Genomic DNA, 17,010 nt, shown 5'->3' on the forward strand with positions numbered 1-17,010 from the left:
GGCGGCGTTATGCAACTCTTCCCACATAGTGATGTAGACATGTGGGGGCGTGTTAGAACGAGCTGTTTTAGGTAGGTGTGGCTGACTCTTAACTTTTATAAAGAATATCTCTTTGGATTTGAGACTTTAGTCTTAGCAACTTTACAGATCTTCTTTATGCACCAAGAGCTTGTAACACTCCAAAGAGAAAGGAAAAATTGAAAGCGCATCATATGACGCCTTTAATGTTTATTTGGTCTCACAGACTTTCACGGCAAGCGCCTTAAAGTAAGACGTGTCAGAATTATTTTCCGCAAAATAAAATTTTATGCCACAGATCTCAGAAATTCAAAAATACTTTTAATGAACAGAAATGAAAGCTGACAAAAACTACCATGAAACTGCCGCAGTGTAAAGCAATGCACAGAGGGATAAACACCTCTATAATCCTCCGATTCAAAGCACAGCTGGAATTCCTGGTGTTCCGATTATTCCTGTTGCTTTGTTTTGTGAAAGAATGAAATCTTCCACGGCAGAGTCTCCCAAATCGGCTCGGCGCACATGCAATGGTTTGGGAGCGAGCGATGAATAATAGATTTGAGGCCGATGCCTCCTGTGGGGAGGTGATCGCTTAATTAGCCATGATTAGCACTGCTCAAACCCCCAACACTCAGACCACACAACTCCAGTCAAAACTCATCATATTTCATATTCAGCGTGACCTACTTAATTTAGGGTAGAGTTATAAATATTGACTTTCTGTACTGAACACCTCCAGTCTAAGATGAGCCTCAAAACGCCCTAAGATAGTTTTAATTGCTAAGCAAACGTTAATAAAGTCTTTAGCGACACATCAAAGCGGAATTAATCACTATTTCCACGAGCAGTTAAAAAGACCGGATAATTAGTCTAACAATATTCCTTCTTCTGCTGTCATTATTTATTTTATCAGATTATACAGTGTATCATTTATTTTTTTAAGTGCTTTACTTCTATGTTTTTGAATGAATCTCAATTAGTGTGGCAATAAAAAAATCTGAAAAGATAAGTTTACACTACAACAAAACAGATTCAGGGAATTTAGTTAATAGTCTGTTAGTTGAATGTGTTGCATCATCTAAAACCAATCAGCAACTGGTTGAGAAGAAATTAATACTTTTATTCATCAAGGACGCATTAAACTAATCAAAACCGCCAGTAAAGACATTTATAATGTAACAAAAGATGTCTATTTCAAATAAATGCTGTTCTTTTGAACTTTCTGTTCATCTGTGAATCCTGAAAAATAAAATGTATCACGCTTTCCACAAAACCAATCGTCAGCACAACTGTTTTCAGCATTGATAATAATCAGAAATGTTTCTTGAGCAGCAAATCAGGATATTAGAATGATTTCTGAAGATCATGTGACACTGAAGACTGCAGTAATGATGCTGAAAATTCAGCTGCGCATCACAGAAATAAATTACATTTTAACATATAATCACATAGTAAACAGCTATTTGAAATTGTAATAATATTTCACAATTTTTACTGTATTTGTGATCACATAAATGCAGCCTCGGTGAGCAGAAGAGACTTTTTTCAAGAACATTAATAAACGAACAGCAGTGTATCAGGAAATCAATGTGGAAAGGCACAAACGGCTCAGGAGACTGAGAACTTAATTTGATGCCAGTGATCAGTTGAATCCAGGACATATTTACGTGTTTTAGTGAATCAGTGGTGCACCACGACACACCTTGCATAACCGGGACTGTCCTGGTAAACTGGGATGTCTGGTCATTTTACTTACTCTGTAATTAAGAAACTAGGTTTGTGGTCAGCGTCAAGTACAATAAGCATTGATAAATGTAGACAAACGGAATCAAACAAATCAACTGATTCAAATGTGCTCTATTAATCTGACCCCATTGGAAGTGAACGACTCTCCCGGAATGCTTCCAAATAAAGTGAATCGCAGCTGTTGGTCTAAGTGCACTTGAAAGGAATGTTTTCCCTTCTTGACAACCCTGATCCATTAGTCCAACAGGGCTGCTTTGTACCTCACCAAGGGAAAAAAAAGCCGCCAGAGCCTTTTGTCGTGCAAATAACACCGGAACGAGTGCTTAATGGCATCCTGCCGTGGCTCTGCAACTCTCAACATGTTAAAAACATCAGCGACAGGTCGAAAAATGCTGCTGTGCTTCCTGCGGATCAAACGGTGGGACAGATAGAAAGGAAGCGATCTGTCGGCATGTCGGCTCATCCTTCTCTCTTTGCTCTGGCAGCCGGGCAGTGAAAGGGAATCCAGGCTGACCGACCGGATCTGATAACAATCGGAGCTGGCTAGAATTCCCTGAGTAGAGCGTGAGACACGGAGGAGCCTGATCTCGCCTGGCAGGTTTCTCTCCTTTACACACACACACACACACACAAGAGAGATCGGTGTTGACAGCTTAACCTCTGGGCTCAGATACGGATCTCTGCTGACAGACTGAACCAGAACTGTCACACGACTGATGGGTGTTGTCTTCTCGTTTAATTACACGCCTTCCCCGTGCACTAAGGATTGTTACGCCCTCTTTATCTCAGATCTGGAAGGCATTTTCTCCACAGGCATTTCAAAAACTTTCCTTCTGCCGTTTAACCCTATTAAAGCCTACTATATCATATTTGATGAAGGCCTCTAAATCAGTGGTTCTCAACCTTTTTTGAGTACTGGACCCCCATAATATCTCAAACCAACCTCATGGACCCCCACCCCCCATTGATATTGACGTGTTTTTGTGCTGTCCATTTTTCTTAGCTCTTCTGGTGTCAGGTCCACTGATAGATGGCCTATCAAGCCACCTGTCCATAGGCTGGTCTTTTTAACTATTTTTTTTATTTAGCGATATATTGCCCTAGAAATAATTGCGAGAAACAATATTATTGTCATTTTATGACCATTTTATGCCACTGACTATATAGTGATGTTTCAGTATCAGCGCTGGGCTGTCAGGCATTGTTATACCAGCAGGTGGCGGCAATGGACTGACTTTACGAGTGAGTCATCATTAAAAAAGCATTCATTCAATGGATACACTTAAAAACGCTGATTCATTCATGAATTCATAGAGAACAATGCCACTGATTCAGTGTACTGAACAGCGCTGACGACAGTCGTGGGAAATCCCCTTAAATACTGAAAGGATACAACGACACAGATATCGCTTTCATCTTCTCACAACTGATGGCAAACTGATTTTTTTAAACTGGGATGTCTGGTCATTTTACTTACTCTGTAATTAAGAAACTAGGTTTGTGGTCAGCGTCAAGTACAATAAGCATTGATAAATGTAGACAAACGGAATCAAACAAATCAACTGATTCAAATGTGCTCTATTAATCTGACCCCATTGGAAGTGAACGACTCTCCCGGAATGCTTCCAAATAAAGTGAATCGCAGCTGTTGGTCTAAGTGCACTTGAAAGGAATGTTTTCCCTTCTTGACAACCCTGATCCATTAGTCCAACAGGGCTGCTTTGTACCTCACCAAGGGAAAAAAAAGCCGCCAGAGCCTTTTGTCGTGCAAATAACACCGGAACGAGTGCTTAATGGCATCCTGCCGTGGCTCTGCAACTCTCAACATGTTAAAAACATCAGCGACAGGTCGAAAAATGCTGCTGTGCTTCCTGCGGATCAAACGGTGGGACAGATAGAAAGGAAGCGATCTGTCGGCATGTCGGCTCATCCTTCTCTCTTTGCTCTGGCAGCCGGGCAGTGAAAGGGAATCCAGGCTGACCGACCGGATCTGATAACAATCGGAGCTGGCTAGAATTCCCTGAGTAGAGCGTGAGACACGGAGGAGCCTGATCTCGCCTGGCAGGTTTCTCTCCTTTACACACACACACACACACACAAGAGAGATCGGTGTTGACAGCTTAACCTCTGGGCTCAGATACGGATCTCTGCTGACAGACTGAACCAGAACTGTCACACGACTGATGGGTGTTGTCTTCTCGTTTAATTACACGCCTTCCCCGTGCACTAAGGATTGTTACGCCCTCTTTATCTCAGATCTGGAAGGCATTTTCTCCACAGGCATTTCAAAAACTTTCCTTCTGCCGTTTAACCCTATTAAAGCCTACTATATCATATTTGATGAAGGCCTCTAAATCAGTGGTTCTCAACCTTTTTTGAGTACTGGACCCCCATAATATCTCAAACCAACCTCATGGACCCCCACCCCCCATTGACATTAACGTGTTTTTGTGTTGTCCATTTTTATTAGCTCTTCTGGTGTCAGGTCCGCTGATAGATGGCCTATCAAGCCACCTGTCCATAGGCTGGTCTTTTTAACTATTTTTTTTATTTAGCGATATATTGCCCTAGAAATAATTGCGAGAAACAATATTATTGTCATTTTATGACCATTTTATGCCACTGACTATATAGTGATGTTTCAGTATCAGCGCTGGGCTGTCAGGCATTGTTATACCAGCAGGTGGCGGCAATGGACTGACTTTACGAGTGAGTCATCATTAAAAAAGCATTCATTCAATGGATACACTTAAAAACGCTGATTCATTCATGAATTCATAGAGAACAATGCCACTGATTCAGTGTACTGAACAGCGCTGACGACAGTCGTGGGAAATCCCCTTAAATACTGAAATGATACAACGACACAGATATCGCTTTCATCTTCTCACAACTGATGGCAAACTGATTTTTTCATGATTATATGAGTTGACCTGAAGAAAGACAGACCCAGGTATTCACACACCCTTAGTTCTGCTGACGCTGTTACCTGTCTCTCTCTTTCTCTCTCGCAATTCAATTTAATTCAATTTGTGCTTTATTGGCATGACAATTGTTACAATGTATTGCCAAAGCATAGTGTTTACATTGAATCTAGAACAGATATATAAAAAAAACATGCATGTATGTATCAGTTCATGGTTATAATAATAAAAAAAAAAATTTTTGTAATGATTCTACGGACCCCCTGAAATTACGTGACCGACCACTAGGGGTACACGTACACCTGGTTGAGAAACACTGCTCTAAATAATCAAACTTTTTGCAGTCGCACACAATCTACTCCATGTCTTCTTTCATCTGATTGATCGTTTAGAGTTTTTTTATCCAGTCAAAGCTCTTTTAGTGTAATTGTACAAACGTCCAGCTTCAGCTGGAGCTTCACGTTTCTTTCTGCTGTGAATCTTGACTGATTTTTATCAAGTAAACGTCAGAATAACTGCAGTAATATCTCCAGATGAACACTTACTGGACTGAAGCAGCTCAGCTTTACTTGATTCTCCATCAATCATTTGTTAGAGTCTCAAATCTGATGATCAGGATCTTTTGAGGAGCGTTTGTTTCCAGAAGCTTTACTTTCACTGTTCCTCAGCGGAGGAATGATCTTCACAAGCCTCCAGAACATCTCACATCTTCTGAGGAGCCTGTATTTCTTCAGCTCTCAATCAGCATTGCATTGCATTATACGTTTGGATCATTTCAATCTCATCGTATTATTGGAGATATATGTGACGACTGATATTTATAGCATTTTTACTGTTATAAAGATCTCATTGATTTACATTACAAGCATCAGAATTTCATTATATAAATATCAGCATCTGCACCAGATTGCATATTTTTGCTCAGTTTGAGTCTCTGAATAAACTGAGCTGTTTTTCCTCACTGTATCAGACTATACGAGTCATAAAAGCCTGATTTATCAAATATGATACTCAACATAACATTTTTTTTAAATGCATGTAATATTTTGTCTATAGGTTCCATTTCAAAAACTTTTATTATTTAAAAAAATATATTTTTAAGGCTTTACAGGGCTAATAATCATAGCATCTTATCTTACGTCCTCCTTAATGTGACCGTCAAGAGCTTGTGTCCAAATCTGATTGCAACGACCATTAGTGGAGTAACACAAGCTAAAAAACACAGATGAACATGCTTACACAGTTAAACGCATCAAATTAATAGGAAATACCCAAAACATGCTCGGCAAAAAGGGAATATTATAAAATATCTAGGGAAATGTGATCTCTCAAAGGTGCCTTAACAGAAAGCCAAGACCACCTCGAACTGCTTTTAAAAGTGTCTGAGACCACACGCAACACGAAGACAAGACTATTCAGCAAAGCATTTATTCTGGACACGGTTTTTGGCGAGTCGCTGCACATATTCTGTGGTTTTGCAACAGAATAACACGTTCTTACACCCAAACCTCTGAAGAAAAGCCTCACCTCATTCTATTGCCTTCAGAAAACGTCCTTGGCTGACTAAAAGTGAGCGGTAGAGTGACAGAAAAGTAATTTGCCGCCTTTCTCTGCCAGTGCCTTATGAGATGTGGTTTATGGAGACAGATCTAGATTGGCGTATTCGTACTTGCCCCAAGGCTACGCATGCTGAAGAAAACCGGACTGAAGCCGTCTGCACCAGAAAAATCCCTCCAATCATCTGAAATGGAGAGAAAATGGTTTATTTTAGTTTAAGAAGAAAGTCATCGTCTTCCCTAATTCAAAATTATTACGTGCCATAATAATTTGGACATTCAAAAAGTCCCGTACAATGATCGTCTATGCAAAAAGCATACAAAAACATTTGCATGTGCAGACACAAACTCATTTAAAATGCAAGCTGACAGACTCATGCTCTTTATTTTAGGCTGCATTCCTGAACTGCATTTAGCTAAACTAATTAGTAGTTTAGCAGCGTGTGAGCGAGTGTGATGTGTTGCGGTTGGCTTTCCATGTATCTCTTTGGTTAAAAAAAAGACCAAGAATTCCAACATTTGCAAGCGACCTGCATACTTAATATGCATGTCTGCATACTTCATGTTCATGCGATCCACCACAGATCTCCAGACAACAAACCACACGTCATTTCTTTTCCAAAAATTTCCACACAAATTGCTGCATGTAAACATCCATAATTGCATAGTTGGATTTAGTGCACTACTAGTCCTGTGGACTATTTTCTGTAATCATGATATGATTGATGTTTAATATACAGTATCATATTAAAAGTTCCCTGGAAATTCACAATCTACACTACAATGATTTAATCAAACACATGAAAAATGTGCAAATTGCCTCTGAAACGTTAGACATTTACAGTAATTTGAGTCGTTCGCAATCACAAATCATCTAAACGCATTGCAAAAATGCGTATTGCACAGGATCAACCTTCGTTTTTTGATTATACACATACAGTATGAGCAAATAACCTTCCTCAAAGTCAGACTAGAAAGTTTCTGTCTGAGAAAAGCGCATCAGTACAGATCAATTTCGGCTCTAATAATTTATCGGCTCGCTCTATTCTGCTTTAGCCAGCGGTTGACATCAGGGATACCTTCAGATTCTCTGGGAATTAAAGCTTGTAATCAGGCATGCAATGTGCAATTCTGAATACACCTTTGTATTTCTCTCTTTTTTTTTCCGGATGAAAACTTTAAAGACGTCACAGCAAACCCTCACATCTTCAAGGTGAAAATGTGTGTACTGCATTTTATCAAGCTTGAGGAGAGACTCCAAGAGAATTAGCACAGAAAAATTAAATTGGTCTCATTGAGGCCTAGCGCTGTAAGACATTCATTTTTAATGTGGCGACTGCACCGCTCCACTCGCAGCGCCGTCCTGATTTCTGATCAGCCTCTGAGCTAAAGCTTCACTTCCCACCCCGTCAGCTTAAAATAACAGAGGAAGCAGAATAAAACAAAGGCTGAGAGTTCAACTGTTTGGTCCAAAACTCTCGTTTAAAGCTGTAATTTTTGTTATGTTGGCATCATACTATTAGTACTTGCATACTAGTACTAGAAATGAAGAGATGGGAATCATAAGGAATTTAACAATTATGGTTCATTAAATACCTTCAATATTTGTGAGAAAGTGTCAAATAATAGTGTATCTTTAATATGAAGCACCGTATATATCACTAATGTAACATACTTTTTTAATGGTCACAAAGTAATTATTCAAAAGAAGTACACTTAAAAAAAAATCGGTCTAGAACAATTTTCATTCAGAAATTGTTAGTAAATTTCACAAACAATTACAAAGACATGGCAAGTAACACACTGAATTAAACTGAGAAAGTGTTTTCTTGACAAATATACTGAAATATACTTGAAATTCATTTATTAATAATTTTAAGTGATTCATTAAAAAGAACTGTCTCATTAGAGTCAATCGTTTGCAAATCGGACTATACTGCCTGTGCTGTGTATTTGTTTTGCGTGTTTCAGGAAAATAAGATGCATATCAAATGAAATGTTAAAGAAATTGACATTTTTCTACATGCAATTTAAATAAAAATAAAAAATGATTATTTCACTGCACGATTATGCAAGATAATGCAATGCATTTTTGAACAGGCGTCACAAACGGCTGACCCCAGATCGCATTTACATTAACCAAGCAAGCTGAGGTCAAACCGACTCAAAGTGCACTAAAACCGTGAAAGTGTCCTACGAAGGAAAATAAGATGCATATCAAATTAAATGTTAAAGAAATTGACATTTTTCTACATGCAATTTAAATAAAAATAAAAAATTATTATTTCACTGCACGATTATGCAAGATAATGCAATGCATTTTTGAACAGGCGTCACAAACGGCTGACCCCAGATCGCATTTACATTAACCAAGCAAGCTGAGGTCAAACCGACTCAAAGTGCACTAAAACCGTGAAAGTGTCCTACGAGGCTTGCCGAAGCGAGGATTAAACCGGCTTCCCAGAACATGCAAAGCACTTTTTGAAAGCAGTGCATATGTGTGAAACACATAACTTCAGTCTTCAGATAGTTATTATGAGATTATACGAGCTCTGGATTAACATGTAAGAGCATAAATATTTTGTGTTGCTAATGGGAGGTTTTGTACAGTGTGTTGACTGATGGATGACTGATTTTACTGGGGATTTCAGAGACAGCAATAAGAGAAAAGCTCTCATTATACCGCAGCCCTGAACTGCTGATAAAAACATGATGAAATAACTTGAGGGAAAAGAGCAGAGAGAGAAGAAACAGAGGAGGCTGTGAGTAAGGATGGAATTTAACCATTACGGTTCCTTTAAGACCCATGAAAACGTTTCACAAGAACCGGTTCATGAGAGACATTCATTTGTGAATCACTGTATGTTTGCGTTTTGTGCAGCCAGCAAAGACAATACAATAGAAAGACGAGTTATGCATGGTCTTTGCATTATTTCAGAGTGCCTTTTTTCTCTCATCACATTCAATTCACACTTAAAATATCACAAAAACATCATTTCTTTAGCCGTAGAGCTGTAGATTCAGTACTGGCTCTAGAACCACTGTTAAAGTATTTTAGCACATTTATGCTTCTGAAGCGCAGGCATCTGAGTAAAGCAGGGCCCGGATGCCTCTTTTCTCTGGAACATAAACCAGCACTTTAGAGAGGGGTTTGCATCAGGTGACTCCCACGGGAGTGGTGCTTCTCCATGGAGAATCTGTGCCATGTGAAACTCGAGAACCTTGTCATAATGCCGTGTCCTCAGAGACGAGCCTGGCAGCAACCCTAACGCCTTTGCAGCTGCTGCGCGCTGAAGGAGTTACGACTAGCTTCCGCGTCGCTGCGTTTGAAGACTTGGGAAAGGTGAACACAAGAAGGACTTTCTGCCGTTCAAGTATTCCAAGCGGGATCTTCAACACACGCCTGAAAAGACGACATTGCAATTTTCATGTCCCGGAACAGGCCTCATGAAAACCATCTCCAGTGTTTGGAGAGACGCCCGAGGGCTTTTCTCTCCAGTGTTTTGTTATGGTCTCATTATTTCAACTAGTGCGCTCTTGCCCAGAATATATTGCTTCAACTCAAACTGGATCCCATCTTTCAACACGACCCATTATTAAATGGACACCTATGGGAAGTCCAGACTTGTTATGGCTGCCGTAACAATTTCCAAGCACTCCAACTGATTGCGTTTCTTCACAAGTGCAAAGACTAGGCTACTTTTCAGTGCTTGTCCAAAAACACTTTAAATTAATGATGATCATTCACCCAAAAAAAGACCTGCTTTAGCAACGACTAAATCTAAGCAAAAGAAAAAACCCTGCACTAGTACATTCTATTAGATAAGCCTTGCATTAGGAATAAATTATAGCTATTTACTAGGGGTGTAACTCACTGCTCTGGATTGAATGGCTTTTGTACATTTAATAAGGATTCATCTTTAATTTATACAGTAAAATATGCAGTGTTATTTTACATTTGATTACTTTATTCAATTTCTGTACCTAAAACTAATGTTAGGCCTTCCTGAAAACCTGAAGAGCACTGTTTATTTAATTTGTATCTTTGCTCTATTGTATTGTATACATAGACCAATGATTAAAAACGTATTTCAGACGGAATGAAAGGCATTGTCCTGTGACAAGAGTTAAAGGAGTAGTTCACTTTCAAATTAAAATTTCCTGATAATTTACCCTCCCCCATGTCATCCAAGATGTTCATGTCTTTCTTTCTTCATTCGAAAAGAAATGAAGGTTTTTGAGGAAAACATTCCAGGATTTTTCTCCATATAATGGACTTCAATGGGAACCAACGGGCTGAAGGTCCAGATCACAGTTTCAGTGCAGCTTCAAAAAGCTCTACACCATCCCAGCCGAGGAATAAGAGTCTTATCTAGCCAAACCATCGCTCATTTTCTAAAGAAAATAAACATTTATATACTTTTTAACCACAAATGCTCGCCTTGCTTACTTCATGTTAACTAAAGTAGATAACTAATGTTACCAGCATTTTGAATTGCCAAATGAATATATGAATATATTTTGACTACAGTGAGTGTTTGGATGAAATTATGCATCCTCTGATTGGAAAACGGGAATTCAAGAATAATATGGCGAAAATATTTTCACCACATAAAATTCAAAAGGTGTTTTTCACACTTGAGGCATTTTGTAAACCTACTATTTCATTTGAGAAGCACAGTGGTAAGACAGAAAAGAAAATCCCCTTCACCAAAGCCTGATTTCCCCAGCTGAACCCTGAGGATATTCTTCTGATAATGACCCGCTCTCTTCAGACTCCTGCTCTCTGCTCTCAGATCAGACCGACTGGGTGCTAATTACGCTGAAATCAGAAGACAGCATGGACAGAAATGTACATCTACCCTAAGATATTCATTATAATGAGCGTACACATTTCTCCAGCTTATTAAGGGTGGTGGAAGTCGGTTATCATCAGCGAGTAGCAGTGAACTCGAGAAAACATCCTCCCACAGGCCACGTCTCCGGTTCTTCTGTCAGAGAAACACAGATTACAGCACGCGGGCCAGAGCACGAGCCTTGCTCCATTACAGGCACACAATGAAAACACGTCCGGAAGCCCGCTCTTACCCTCATGGAAAAACATCCATCTTTTGCAAGGCGACAGGGTTGCTTGTCATTACAGAGCTCCCTGTGGCAGCTGTGATGAAAGACGTGTGCATTCCCAGAAGTCTGTGGGCCAGAGAGACAGTAGATCTGAGGAGGACGCTGACTGTAGTTCACAGCTCAGAGTTTGTGCAACATGCCATGCTCTTCCTACAAGCTGTGCATTACAAAGACAATTGCTTCAGAATAACATGCTACTCATACTGTTTCTCTTACATTTATGCATTTAGCAGATACTTTTATCGAAAGTGACTCGCATTTCTGATATACATTTACTAGTTCATGCATGAGAGTCTTACCCATGATGTGAATATTCAACCTGACAAGTCATGAGACAGCAACTTAGATATTTAATAATAGTATTTATTGCTATTTGTACTTCCTCTGCCTTTTGTTGACTTTTTCTCAAACCCTTTTGAGGGTAAAATGGGTTTCTCACACTTCTTTTCAGTGTTGCAACAGTCTAGAAATTGAGATCCAAAAAAATTAACAACCAAAACAACCTTTGACAGAATTTGTTTTGTTTTTTTTTACTAAAACTGAACTCAATAAATAAACAGTGAATTTTCCTTGAATAATTCAGAAGACGAGTCTCGATTTCAAGTCAACTTTGAGTCTTAAATTTAATATGTTCTCATGTATTTAATTTCTTAGTGTTTGATGTTACAATAAAGGTTTTCTATTTTTATCGGACTCTTTAGTGTTTTTTAAAGTGTTGATTTTTGGCTAATTGCTTTGAAACCAATGGGGGTCAATTTGACCCCAACACAAAGGTTGTAATAAATTTTGTACAGCCTTTCCAAAACACATCAATGTGTTGAAACTTTGCATGCACATTCATGACCCAAAATGAAAAATATTCACCAAATTTCAAGAAGAAATAAATCGTTTAACCAGAATTTTGAGCAGTTTGAATATCAAGAGTAGCTCAAATTGACCGCAACATAAAAGTTATAATACATTTTGTACAGCCTTTCCAAAACACATCTATGTGTTGAAACTTTGCATGCACATTCATGACCCAAAATGAAAAATATTCACCAAATTTCATGAAGAAATAAATAGTTTAACAGTATTTTACCTTTACATTTAATAATTTAGCAGACGCTTTTATCCAACGCGACTTACAAATTATGGCAATAGAAGCAATCAAAACAACAAAAGAGCAACAATATATAAATGTTGTGACAAGTCCCGGTTAGTCTAATGCAGTACACATATTTATTTATTTATTTTAAATAAATAAACAGAATAAAAAGTAGATAGAAAAGAAATAGAATAGACAGAGCTAGTGTTTTTTTTTTTACAATAATTCAAAAGAAAACAAGCAGAAATAGAAAAAGAATAGAGAACGCTAGTGTTAGAGGGTCAAGATTTTTTATTTATTTAATTTCTTTGAGCAGTTTGACTATCCAGTTTGGGTCAAATTGACCTGGTGAAACAACATTTCGTTCCACTGTATACATGCATACAGTATTGCTGGAATGACAATAAACTTCACTAAACCAAACTATTAAAATGTATGGTGAATGTTTTGTAGAGTGTTTCCAGTGGTTTTGAACCTGAGGCTGCAGTTTATTGGAGCTACTGTTGTTCTGAAAGAGTCACTGGACATCTGGGCAACAACTGAGGCTGGACGGAAGGACGTTGTGTTGTTGTTTGTGTAACTGCAATAGAGAACAACAGGAAAAAGTAAGCAAACTTACAATGCTGATCTCACACATTCTCTGTTTTACACAAATTTTACACATCACGTAAGTGTCAGACGCAGGGAATTAGATTGCGTTAGGAATGTTTTGATGTGCGACTGTCTTTCGGCAGCTGTCGGCTTTGCTTTATGAAATCTCCAGACAGCTGCATGTCAAAGGAAGGTGAACACGTAGAGGACATCTCCACAGAATCAAGTACATGTTATCTCAGTATACACGAATGGAAGAGATTCATAAACACACACACACAACAGTTGCATGTTCGGTCCATGCGGGCAAATTGCATATGTGTTGTGATGTGGGCTGCAATGCACACATAAGTTCATAAGAAAACCTATAATTTGCAAAAATTGAAACCAGTGGACATGTTTGTTTGTTTGTTTATAAGGACAATGAACATTAAATAACATTTCTATAAATGTGCCAGGATTAGCCAGCTGGCTGATTTCCAAGGAGATAAAAAAAAAAGAAAGAAAAATAATTAAATGTAAAAAATGAATGAATGAATAAATAACAATAGTATACTTCAGATAGTATTATAGGTTTTCTTAATATTTTGAATTAGTTTTTATTTATTTATTTTTTGTTTTCATTTTAATTTTAGTTTTATAATTCTGTTGATTTTGTCATTTTTATTAGTTTTTGTTTTTTTAAATGTATATATAGTTTTTATTATTTTTTTATTTAAGTTGTAATTAATCAATTTAATTTTAGTTCTATAGTAATTTTTGTCATTTTTATATTTTTTTATATGTCTATATAGTTTTTATTGTTTATTTCATGTTAGTTTTTATTAATATTTATTCATGTTTATTTTAGTATAAGTTAAATACATGAAACGACTAGTTAGTTCTTTTTTTATATTTTATTGTATTTCAGTTAAAGTTTATTTCAAGTAACGAAAATGTTTTTTTTTATAGTTTTAGTTTTAGTTAACTATAATAACCCTGACATGTTTGGTGACTGAAGACAGTAAGGAAAAAATGCACATCTTTGAATCTCTGTAATTTCATTAAAAATGACATTCTTTAATTCTTTGGAATAATGTTCACAAATTAATAGTTCTCAATACAAACAATGTGCAATAAGAAAGTATGTTTGTTTTTTTTTGTATTGCATATATATCAGTTTTTTATTGACTATCTGCTGCCCTGCTTTATATAGCTAGATATCAGCCACTGACCAACCCATATGATGATTACTAGCTGTTTAGTTAAGTTGAAACCCACACCACAACCTGCTGCAAACTATGAAAACACACGAAACTACCCTCCAGTATGAACCAGCAAGTTCTGACGCTCACAGATGCCTTTGACTGTGAAGATTAACTTGTACTGCATCACACTGACTTTAGTTTATTTACTCCCAGCCCCATATTAATAATTACATGAGTAAATACATGCGCACACTAAAGGCCCACTGTGCTGCATTTCATATTCCCATTCATCTTTGATTCCCAGCGCTGCGACAGCTGAAACTCGAGTTGGCCGATTTCATAAGCTTGTTTGGGGAGGGAAACTTCAGCTGAAATGCTGTAGGTGTTGAATCCGAGTGCAGCGCTGCACTGGAGCTCTTCAGCTGCGCATGCATGCCATCAAAACGCTCCTGTCAATCACTGTCGGGTTTAATTATGTCATGCACACATCATCCACTTTAATTCCACCTAAATGGCACTTAAACATAAAAAATTTATTGTTTTTAAGTTAAAATATCCAAACATCCTTAAAACAATATACATTTAACCAAAATTATTCAAAATGTTATTGTTGTTTATTTTTATTATCCTACTGCATATTGTTTTTTCTTGTTTTAAGTACAGATCTAAGACAAATACACTTCATTTAAGTCTTATTGTACACAATGTTGCTTGTCAAGACATTTAAAATAAATGTTTCTTAATATATCATTTATATTTTTATGCATGTTTTCAAGATTTTAATGGGAAAATGTGATCAAATTAGGAATATTATTAAGTTTTTTTGTTTTTTTTTGGCAGATGCATGTGATTAAAATGCTCCTGTCAATCGCTGTTGGGTTTAAATATGTCATGCATGTCATAAATCCATTTTAATTCAACTTAAATGACACTTAAACTCAGGGAAAAGAGTGTCTTTGTCTTGTTTTTAAGGTAAGATATCCAAACACCCTTAAAACAAATACATCTAATCAGAAATGTGTTTTACGTTTATTTTTATTACACCATTTGCATATTGTTTTTTCTTGCTTAAGACAAACACACTTCATTTAAGTTTTATTCTATACAATTTTGCTTCTCAATAAATATAATTTATTTTTTTAATTAATTATTTATTTTTGAAGCTATGCTAACATGATTTTAATGGGAAACAAGACAAAATTAAGAAAACAATTCGTTTTTTGTTTGTTTGTTTTTCAGCTGTGGTTGCATCAAAACGCTTTTAATTGTCGTGCATGTGTCATCCATCCACTTGAATTCAACCTAAATTACACTTAAATACCGCAAAAAGGATGTTTACATCATTTTAGTGGGAAAATAATACAAAATTAAGAAATTATTAAGATGTTTTTGCAGTGATGAGAAAAATACTTGTGGTAAATTACAAGGCTTTAATGTGCAGCAGACCAGAAAACCTTAAATTATGACTCCTAACCGAACTGAAAGCAGCTTTTAGGAGGAAAGAGGAGGATCTGGCGAGCGTCCCGCTGTGGATGTGTGGAAAGATGGGAAGTATAGGAGGATCTCGGCTGGCTTTAATCATATCCTGTAACCTGAGATTGACAGCCGCTCTCAGAGCCCAAATGAAGCGTATGCATCCTTGCACGGGCAAGTTCAGTTTCCCCGGGCCAGAGGCTTCATGCCATTACCTTTGAGCCTGGATACTCATTTCTCCTCCGTGTTTCGTCTCAAACACCTGCTCATTCAGAGGACTGGATAACAAACTGCGGAAATAGAGAAGAAAATGGTTCAGTAGCCAAAGGGCAATGTCATTATATCTCTCCATCATCATGCTGGCTTCCCATTGATTTACTGCTACAATTAAACTAATCATCAACATTTTTAGTACCTTTAAGACAACTATTTGACCCATACAAGAGTCTTTTTACAAGCGCAAGTCTCATATATTTATTAAAAAAGCCACGTACAAGCATGTTAAATGCCACTTGGAGACTCCAGTGAACATATCTGGCATAAAATTAAAATTTCTTTTTAATTTGAATTAAAAATAATTTTTAATTCTTAATTTAATTTCATTTTTAATTCTTTTAAAATTTCTGGCATAAAACATAAAACAGTGTAAAGAAATACTCTTTGTGAGAAGCAGAATTTTAAAGCGGCTCGTGAGTGTATTTATTTCTTGTCTCCGTGTTTAGCGCAGTTGTCGTTGCTAGGAAACGCTTGTTTTGTTTAGACGTGCTGAAATCGCGTTTGGTCTCGTACTGTATCGCGTAGCTTGTCAGTGTCGTGCGCTTTGCTTGGCCATTTGTTGTGATAAACAGGAAAGTGTGTCCAGCTGAATTCAATTAGAATTTTGTTAGACGAATAAAAAAAAAGCTTAGTTTACCGCGTAAAGACCATCGACTCTACCGTGCGACTCCAGCGGGCAGGACACCGGCAAGGGACATAAGTATCGATTTTTATTTCTCCTCTTTCCTATTACTTGTTTCGCTTCTGTTTCAGTTTTTTATAACCATTTCTTACTGTGTGTCAGTAAGTTGTTGCTATTTTAGCATGTGTGTTTGGCTCAGTGTTGGTTTTTTAGGATTACTGATAAACTAATGTAGTTTGATTTGTATTAGTTATCTATTTTAGCTTTAGTTACAGTTGTATTAATGTTGTCATTTTATTCGTTTTTTATTATGTCTATATAGGTTTTTTATTAAGTTTTAGTTTTATTTAATTTGAGTTATTTCAGTACTTCAACACAAAATGGAAATGAAATAATATATATATAT

General features: G+C 37.1%; 1 long non-coding RNA gene across 1 annotated transcript in view; it reads right to left on the bottom strand.

Annotated features, from left to right (window-relative positions):
* Window positions 1-12,740: 12,740 nt before the first annotated feature.
* Window positions 12,741-17,010, bottom strand: part of LOC107659083 (uncharacterized) — an 8,452-nt gene continuing 4,182 nt past the window's right edge. The window contains exons 2-3 of the long non-coding RNA XR_001630876.1: window positions 15,922-15,996; window positions 12,741-13,035 (exon numbers count right to left, since the gene is read on the bottom strand). This is a non-coding gene — a long non-coding RNA (uncharacterized LOC107659083). The remainder of the gene's footprint in view (window positions 13,036-15,921; window positions 15,997-17,010) is intronic.

This window comes from Sinocyclocheilus anshuiensis, unplaced genomic scaffold (assembly GCF_001515605.1).
Source record: "Sinocyclocheilus anshuiensis isolate Anshui unplaced genomic scaffold, SAMN03320099.WGS_v1.1 scaffold411, whole genome shotgun sequence".
Classification (NCBI taxonomy): domain Eukaryota; kingdom Metazoa; phylum Chordata; class Actinopteri; order Cypriniformes; family Cyprinidae; genus Sinocyclocheilus; species Sinocyclocheilus anshuiensis.